The 9,001-nt window shown below is 39.4% G+C and overlaps 1 pseudogene; it reads left to right on the top strand.

The window, feature by feature from the left end:
• Positions 1 to 7,130: 7,130 nt before the first annotated feature.
• Positions 7,131 to 7,649, top strand: LOC110291947 (annotated as a pseudogene).
• The last annotated feature ends 1,352 nt before the right edge of the window (positions 7,650 to 9,001 follow it).

The following is a 9,001-nucleotide window of genomic DNA, read 5'->3' as shown; positions in this document are numbered from 1 at the left end:
GTCATGGAGAAGAGCTGTCCTGTTACACTTGTTACAGTCATAGAGAAGAGCCGTACTGTTACACTTGTTACAGTCATGGAGAAGAGCTGTACTGTTACACTTGTTACAGTCATGGAGAAGAGCCGTACTGTTACACTTGTTACAGTCATGGAGAAGAGCCGTACTGTTACACTTGTTACAGTCATGGAGAAGAGCTGTACTGTTACACTTGTTACAGTCATGGAGAAGAGCTGTACTGTTACACTTGTTACAGTCATGGAGACGAGCTGTACTGTTACACTTGTTACAGTCATGAAGAGTAGCTGTATTGTTATACTTGTTACAGTCATGAGTCTGTTGTTTACAAGACCTCCCTTCCTATCTTAGAGCTTGTTCTCATCTTTTTCCATTTTTAAGAACATTGTCTGTGGTTGGTTGATATTTAATGATTATTTTCAATTAAAACAGCCTACTTCCTTCTGGAGCGGGTTACATTAGAGGAAGTTTTCATTTTTTATTTTGTTTTAAATCTATCTGTTTGTTAAAATGAGGGGAAAATTAGTTCATTAGATTATCAGACCAAACTTCTAACATTATTACTCACTAAAAATCATGACCATATTAACTTTATTTAGCTATCTTATCTTGAAATAATCTCAAAGAATGAGAATCAAGAATTTCATTGCTACTGTGTAAGATCAAAGCCCAGGTGTGGACCATCTGCTCTTCTAAGTAGCTTTACCTCTGGTCTCGGTTATGCATGGTCAAGTATAGATAAAAATGTTATCTGGGAAATTCCTGCAGCACACATTTCATAATCTTAGAAAATACATTTCAAAATGACATGTTGTTGTAATTCTTTCATTTTGTTATTAATCTCTTACTGTGTCTATTAATGTCTTACTGTGTCTATAATTAAATTTTACAACAAGAAAAACACCATATACCCAAGATTTGATGCTATGGATTTCAGTATCCACAGAATGAGCATCTCTGACTATTTCTCCTGTGGACAAGGGGCACGACTGTGATTGAATTATTCTTACTACACTCACATAAGTTATCTGCCAATGCCACTGTTTCCTGTGGAAATTTGATTCATTATGCAAATACTTACACACAGGTCTATGTTCTGTCCCATGAACTGGGGATACAGAAATCAATATATCACAACCCATTACCCCCAGGGAGCTATAACTTAACAGGAATAATCACAAAACACAATGGCATATGGGCAATGATTGAGATACACATAAACTCGTGTGTGTGTGTGTCCGTCTGTCAGTCTGTCTCATGCATATGAATGTGTGGCTAGAGCAAAACTTTTCTGTGTCTTCCTCTATCAGCTCCTGCCTTATTGCCTTGTGTCTCTCAATGAAACTGGAAGCTTGCCATCTGGGCTAGGCCAGCTTATCCACAAACTCTTAGGGACCACTTAGGTATGTCCTCTAATGTTGTGATCATAGACACACAGAGCCAGTGCTGGATTTTTATGTGGTGCAGGGGATTTGAACTTAGATCCTCCTACAAGCAGAGCAAGTTCTCTTACTCATGGAGTCAACTGTCCAGCTCAGCACATAGGTATTTTTTGCTTTCTAATATGTGCTTACATCTTTAGGCTAAAACACACTTAAATTGATCTGGTTACTCAACAGTTTCTAGGTAATTTTTTTTGTATATGATAAGGACCTAGCTCTGGACAATGGTTATAGGGAGTAGATATGAGAAATCCCTGAGAAAAACAGAGCCTTGACAGCAACTGCTGTGCTTCTGAACTGCTCCTCCCTGTCCCCAAGGCTTAAAAAACAAGAAACAATGGAAATGGTCTAGTGGGTCAAAACCAGAATGTCCAGGTAAGATTAAGGCCTGATGACATGCAATCCCATGATCCACGGAGAGAGCCTTCCCCCTCCCTGCTCTGCTGCATATGGGCGGAGGCAACTGTTTCTTGGAATTCTTGCCATACAAGACAAAGCAAGTTAGCAAGTTGGTGATGTCACCAGGTATACAGTCTAGCTTGTACTGTGCTTCTCTGAGATTAAAGAATGTTGTTCAGAGGACAGATGCTCTTGCCCTAGCCTGCTGTAACTGGACCTCAGGCGAGGCCTTGTCTTACCTGTCTTGTCTTACCATATCTTGTCTTATCTGTCACCACTGGTGTTTATCAGCACTTTGGAGAAAACACCCATGACTCAAACTTTTGGCACTGAGGAGAGGATGTATCTATTAGTCTGGTGGGGACCTACCAATAGCACCTTCCTTTGGCTTTCCTAGCATCTCTTTGGGTCCCACATGTACCCCTTATGGATTCATTCAGTTAATAGCTCTATCTCCTTATTTAGCCTCTCTGTTAAGGAGTTGAAATAAACTTTATATCCTATGTGACACCCCTGAGGCTTTCATTTGGTCTCTTGGTAATCTATTCCATTTTCCTAGCCTTCAGAGTCACTGCTTCTGTGGCTGAGGGTTCTGTGCTGCCCTCTTTAACCAGCGCGGCACCTCTTACTGAATCTCTCATCTCTTTCTCCACGGTGCTGCCTAAGCTTTGACACATGTGGCAAGGACACTGTAGGCACTTGTCCCTGAGCCCATCTGTTTTATTCATGACTAGTATTCATACATTGTATGTTCAGTCTCAGTATGTTCACTGAGTAAATAGAAAGGTGATAATGGGCACATTTGTCAAGATGTATTATTTCTTTATACATTTAAATGAGTTAAATTTACTGTATAATAGTTTTCAATAAAGTTGATTAAAGTAGTTTCAACTAAGAGAAATAAAAGACAAATAAGAGTGTACAGTCTAGTGAATCTTATTAAGCACAGGAGATGTTCTATCACTAGAATGAGACTCTAGTTACTAATTAGGTTATTCTTTGCTGAAAGATTAAGTTTCTGGTGCAAACAGGCTAATGTAACAACTCAGGCTGGATGTTTCTTTAATTGGTTTATTGGTCCCTCTCAGCTGCTTCTATTTCTCAGAGGATACTTCAAGTTATTTTTAATTTTAATATTAAGCATGACATCAAATTTTCTAGGAAACTGAGCCTTGTTCATATTGATCAAATCCATAGAAATCAGGGGACAAGAGAAAGAGCATCCCATTCTACAGTTCCAAATGCTCACACAGAATCAACCATCAGCCATGCTAACACAGACTTCATTGTCACATGAAGTCTGGAATAAAAAGTAGCCTTGTGATACCTCCCATTTTCTGGGGGTTGGAAGTAATGTGATCTTAATAAAGTATATTTGGATGTGTATTTGCTTAAATTATCTGGCTCTAAAATGTATTGTGCGTAAATGACTACACATAATACCATTTGAAGTTGTGACATTTAGTTTGGAAATACAAAATGATATCTAGTTAAAAGATTCAATGAGGATGCCAGGCCTTGTGGTATACACCTATAGCCCCAGGTTCTTGGAATGTGGAGGCAGGAGAATTCTTTAAACCATGGAGTTCAGGGCCAACATGGGTAGCACCCTGAGAGCCCATCTCTCTAAGCAACAACAGTGACAACATCAACTATCAGATTTTCAAAGTGTTCCATGAGAGAGGTTCTTTTGTTAAATTTATTCTATTTTAAATTATGTGTGTATACATTTGAGTGTGTGTGCTCAAGGAGGAGTGTGTACCCCAGGAGGTCACACGAGGCACTAGATTCCCCTGAAGCTGTAGTTATTGGGTGGTGAGCCTGCCCAAGTCAGTGTGGCGAACTGAATTCTTGACCTCAGCAAGAGCAATGAGAACTGATCGACCTGGTTTCCTAGAACATTGTTCCCAGTATTCTGCCTCATTCTAACCTAGCATGCCCCAAGGTAACATGCTGTGTCTGATCTTTCAAGCTTTTGTGGTAGTAATATTATACATATTGCTTATTAAACCTTCACAGGGAAATTAGTTCCCTTATTCTGTCTTTCTGGCACCTCTTACAGTTTTCAGAAATTATTCTTTGAGATTATTATATAATTACACCATCTCTCCCTTTCCTTCCCCTTAACCCTAACAAAACTGTATGCTGTTCATCTTTGTCGTCCCAGCCTTACCACAGCTCCATCATTTAGTGAAAGCTTGTTTGCTGAATGAATGGGAGCAGAACAGGCTGGCCTGTGCCTATAGGGACTCTCCAGAGGAGACTAGAAATCTCAGTGCAAGCTGACCTAAAAGAAAACAAAGCTCTCTGCAGAGAGGTGGCGGTAACCTGTTCAACACTGCGAAGCAAAGAAGACCTAGAACTTAGGACTAAGCACTCAAGGTTCATTTGTCTTCCAACTGTCAGATACTCTCTTCATGCATAGTTACTGACTAGCTAAGCATTTTCTCAGTCACACTAAACTAGCTTGTACTATCCTTTGACTAATATCAGATATAATCCTAAATATTGGAGCTAGCATGGCCAATAGTGCCCAAACCTTGCTTTCATACCTGAGTGGGAAAAAGAGCATGCGTGGAGCCATTACTACATTTTACATTTCTTACAAAAGTAATTTACAGAAAGGATTTTTTAAAAAATAATGTAGACAGTGAATTTGCATCACAGTGTTTGTTAGTGGCAGGCAACAAGTTTCTACCTCTGGTTTCCATAAATGTATGTGCACACACTGTGGCAGAGGACAGAAAAAGGAGGGAGAGCTGGCTCTCTCCTCATTTCAAATATGTGCATATATTCACGACACAGTGTGGAACCTAGATCAGAGGTGTCGGGGACAGAAACTGGAAGTCCATCCTTTCTCAGACAGATCTTTAGTCTTCATTAATTAGAGCTACAAATAATGATATGGACACAACAAATTTCGATGTATTCTATCAATATAATAGATTATTGTGCTAATAATAGAAATAAGTGGATTGTTGGGCTAAAGGGGCTTGAGAGACCCAGAATTATTGGTATTAATAAAAATTCTCCAAAGAAGCTATGCAAATATATACTGATTCATGTTTACAGATTCTCAGCTCTTCATATTTCAACAATGTCAAATATTACCAGTATTCTCACTTCGAACTTGTGACCTATACATGTTTTATTGCTTATATCAATGCATCATGAATATATTCATGTCTGAAAAATTTTTATTTTATGTGTATGAGTATTTTGCCTGCATGTGTGTTTGTGCAATCTTGGTTTCTCTTTCGACACATTTCCCAGATTTGGCTCTGAATACTTTCCAGTAACTTTATGGTGTCAGCTTAGGCAATCCAACAATGACCAATCCACACATCTGACTGCCTCCCAAGAAGTGAAGGAATCCTGCTGATGGACCAACCCATGCTCCTGTCACTGCCTATAATCCTATCTTCCCATTACCCATATACTTACTTAGGACTGCATTTGAAAATTATTCTGAGGGTTTTGTTAAGGTTATAATTCTTTGCTTAAAATTTCCCAATATTATGATTAAAATTTGAAAGCTATATACAAATCAATTCAGCATATATACCTTTTATTTGGAGACATTTGCCTTTCTATATGGGCTTTTACTAGAGTTTCTTATATATTTAAGATAATGTAGCAGATAAAATGTGGATTTTTATTTCTGCTATGATAGACCATACTATGGACCTTATATCATCATTTCAGATAATGTTATTTCCTCCTACTTATTATTTTCACATATATTCCTTATATGAGTGTATCTGTGTATATGTCTGTGTGTGCACACGTGTGTGTGTGTGTGTGTGTGTGTGTGCTTTTGTATGTACACATGTATGCACATGCAGGTGGAGGCCAGGGAACAATTTCAAGTGTTGTTCTTCAAGAGCAGTACGTGTTGTTTAGAACAGTCTCTCATTGGTCCGGGACTCGTTGATTCAGCTATGCTGGCTGCACAGTGAACCACCGATCCTCCTGTCTCTACCTCCTCAGAGCTCTGATTACAGACATGTGTCACCACACTTGGCTTTTGTTACCCAGACTCTGGGGAATGAACTGAGGTCCCCATGCTTGCCCAACAAGCATTTTTACCAATGAAGCTATATCTCTTCCATCTGAGTTTTATTTTAAGGGCAGCATATGGTCCTAATATGTAACTGCAGAGATTCTTCTGGTTACACACAACCTTGTAATAAATAAAATGGCATAATAATTAACTTACTCATAAACCTTTGTCTTGCAGTTGGGATAGCTTTAAAATCTAGTGTCACCGAACACAGAAACTCAAATGTCTTAGGAATATTTTGTTTCCGTTTGGTTTTTTCAAGATGTGTTATCCTTTCTTTTATGCATATGCATGTTTGCCTGCATGTATCTATGTGCACTATCTGTGTGCCTGGTGCCCAGGGATGACAGACAAGGTTGAAACTGAGGTCATGGAGGGTTGTCTGCCACCACAAGGTGCTGGAAACAAACCCTGGTCATCCCTCACTCCGAAGAGCAAGTGCTCTGAGCTGCTGAGTCAGGCCCCAGCCCCGACTCAAAAGACTTCTCCGTCGAATCTTTGCTTCAGATTTCATTATTAATTGAAGTGGGTTTTTTTAATTTATTTTTTAATTAATTAAATTTGTTCTTTGACAATTTTATACAGGTATGCCATATATTCTAGTTACTCCCAGTCCACCCTCTCTTAGCTCCCTCTTGCCTCAGTTGACTCCTTCTCATTCCCCTTCCCCTACTGCCCCCTTTTCCATGTCTGTGGTGTTTTGTTTTACCATCTACTGAGTTTAACCACGGTAGTCAGGATGACCATACCTATAGACCTAGATAGTGAGCCTAATGGGCACACCATGGGCACACATCTGAAGATAATGACCTACCCAGAATCCATCTTCTTTAGGGTTATTACAACAAACTGTAAGTCTGTAAAGGCCCTTTCAAGCTTTATTCCTAGGTACTATCTATTTTTGATGGCCTTGGAGATGATATCTAATAGACATTATACTTTATTTATTTAGATATATGTAAACATTTTTGGTTTTATCTATTTACTGCTGTCTATCTACCAGCTTTGCTAACCGTTCTAATGATTATACTTAAGAGTCTCTGAATAATCACAGTGCATGTGACTAATCACATTTTTCTATTCATTTTTTACCTTCTTGCTTGCCTTATCTTGCTAGGTGAAATCATACTTAGCTTGGCCACTTAAGAGTATTAAAACTGGGTTGTTGTGGTCTGCGGCTCGAAGAGCCGGCTCCATCGCTTCCCGTTGCCATGAAGTGGATGTTTAAGGAGGACCACTTGCTGGAACACAGATGCGTGGAATCCACGAAGATCAGAGCGAAGTACCCCGACCGAGTTCCGGAGATCGTGGAAAAAGTTTCTGGCTCTCAGATTGTTGACACTGACAAGAGGAAGTACTTGGTCCCGTCTGACATCACGGTGGCTCACAAGAAAAGAATCCAGCTTCCTTCTGAGAAGGCCATCATCCTATTTGTGGACAAGACAGTCCCACAGTCCAGCCTAACTATGGGACAGCTTTATGAGAAGGAAAAAGATGAAGATGGATTCTTGTATGTGGCCTACAGCGGAGAGAACACTTTTGGCTTCGGAGGCCCTTGCTGGGCTAGGTGCGCCCTTCCTGCTTGTGTCTCTTGTAAATAACTGACTATTCTCAATTACTCTGCCAGAGCCCCCACACAGACCTACTAGTGCATTTGTAACTGGATTTATTTCTTAATATATTGGAAGGTTTTGTTTCCTTAGATTAGTAAATTATCATACAGAGTTTTATTTTCAGTGTTCTTTTTGTGCACTGTCCTCATGGCTATATGCTCCAAGGAACCTGTCCTCTGGGAATCCTATTTAATGAAGATATTTCCGTAATGAAGGACGGTAGGTGTGGTGGTAAAGGGAAAAGGAGGGGCTGATGCATAGTTCTGGATTATGTTGAAAGTGTTAGATGGCTAACTATTAAAAGCACCCAGATTAAATCCTTAGCAATCAGAACACTTGCCTCACTAGATTTTGCCAACTGCAAATCATGTTGGACTGAGCTAATCTGGTCTTCTTTCTGAGACTATTAACGTAAATAATTAACAATAAAGCCTCCTTATAAAGGCAAAAAAAGTATTAAAACTGTTACCTCTCATTAGAATGTTAGAAGTTGAGGGCGTTGCTCTGTGAGGTGCGTAGACTGGGTCTCATTGAACAGATTCGACTCTCCTGACTGTGTGTTCTGCAGTTGCTCTCTTTAGAGAACACAGGGCATGAAAGTGTCTCTATCTCAGGAACCACAAAACCTTTCATAGTTTCTTTTCTGAACTTACAAAGTAACATTATAGCTTTAAATCCATGTTTCTCTTTTAATGGAATTCACTTGACAGAAGTATTTACTTAACCGAGCTTTAACTAATGATTATAAGAACATTATCATTGCATAAAAACGGCCTCACTGTATTATCTTCTCCTACCTCAAAACTGTTCCAAAGACTTTTTTCTTTACCTAAGTCCTCTTCTCCTTGACTTCCCACCTCCCACCTCTTCCTTCAGAACCTCTATATATTTCAAAATTACAGTTATCTACTTGAGCATCACTGTTTCAGATCCCCCCTCAGTGGCCCTTGTATTATAGGAATTCCTGGACTCCACCTTTCAGAGCTTACTCAAGCTCTCACTGAGGAGTTACTGTGTGTCTGGTGCTGTTGTAGGTAGCTTTACAAGTAGCTCTGAATGTGTGTTAATGTTGATGGCTGGATTACCTAACAAGTGCTGACAGGGAGTGAATCTGCCCATTGTTTTCTCCAGAGTCTAGCATACACCTGGAATGTAATTGCTCGAATATTCATTGAATACAGAAAAACCCAAGCAAAGGAGAAGGCAATTACACTTTAACCTTCATGGCTTACATTACATTCATTAAATTAAATTCATTCCACCCTCGTTGCCTCAAATTCATGTCTAGGCCCAGAAGAATCAAAAGTCTTGGGGCTCATTAGAAATAGAAAATCTCCCGTCCTACAACTTCTAAATCTGCATGTCAACAAAATCCTTAGGTGTTTCTGTGGATTATTTGATCTAGAATCCTTTCATAAATTTAATCTTTTTAGGCTGTACCTAACTCTTCCTTAAACCCCTAAAACTCT

This window comes from Mus caroli, chromosome 3, assembly GCF_900094665.2.
Source record: "Mus caroli chromosome 3, CAROLI_EIJ_v1.1, whole genome shotgun sequence".
NCBI classification, from domain to species: domain Eukaryota; kingdom Metazoa; phylum Chordata; class Mammalia; order Rodentia; family Muridae; genus Mus; species Mus caroli.
Note: the sequence above shows the minus strand (reverse complement) of the source record. Positions and strands in the feature narration are given on the sequence as shown.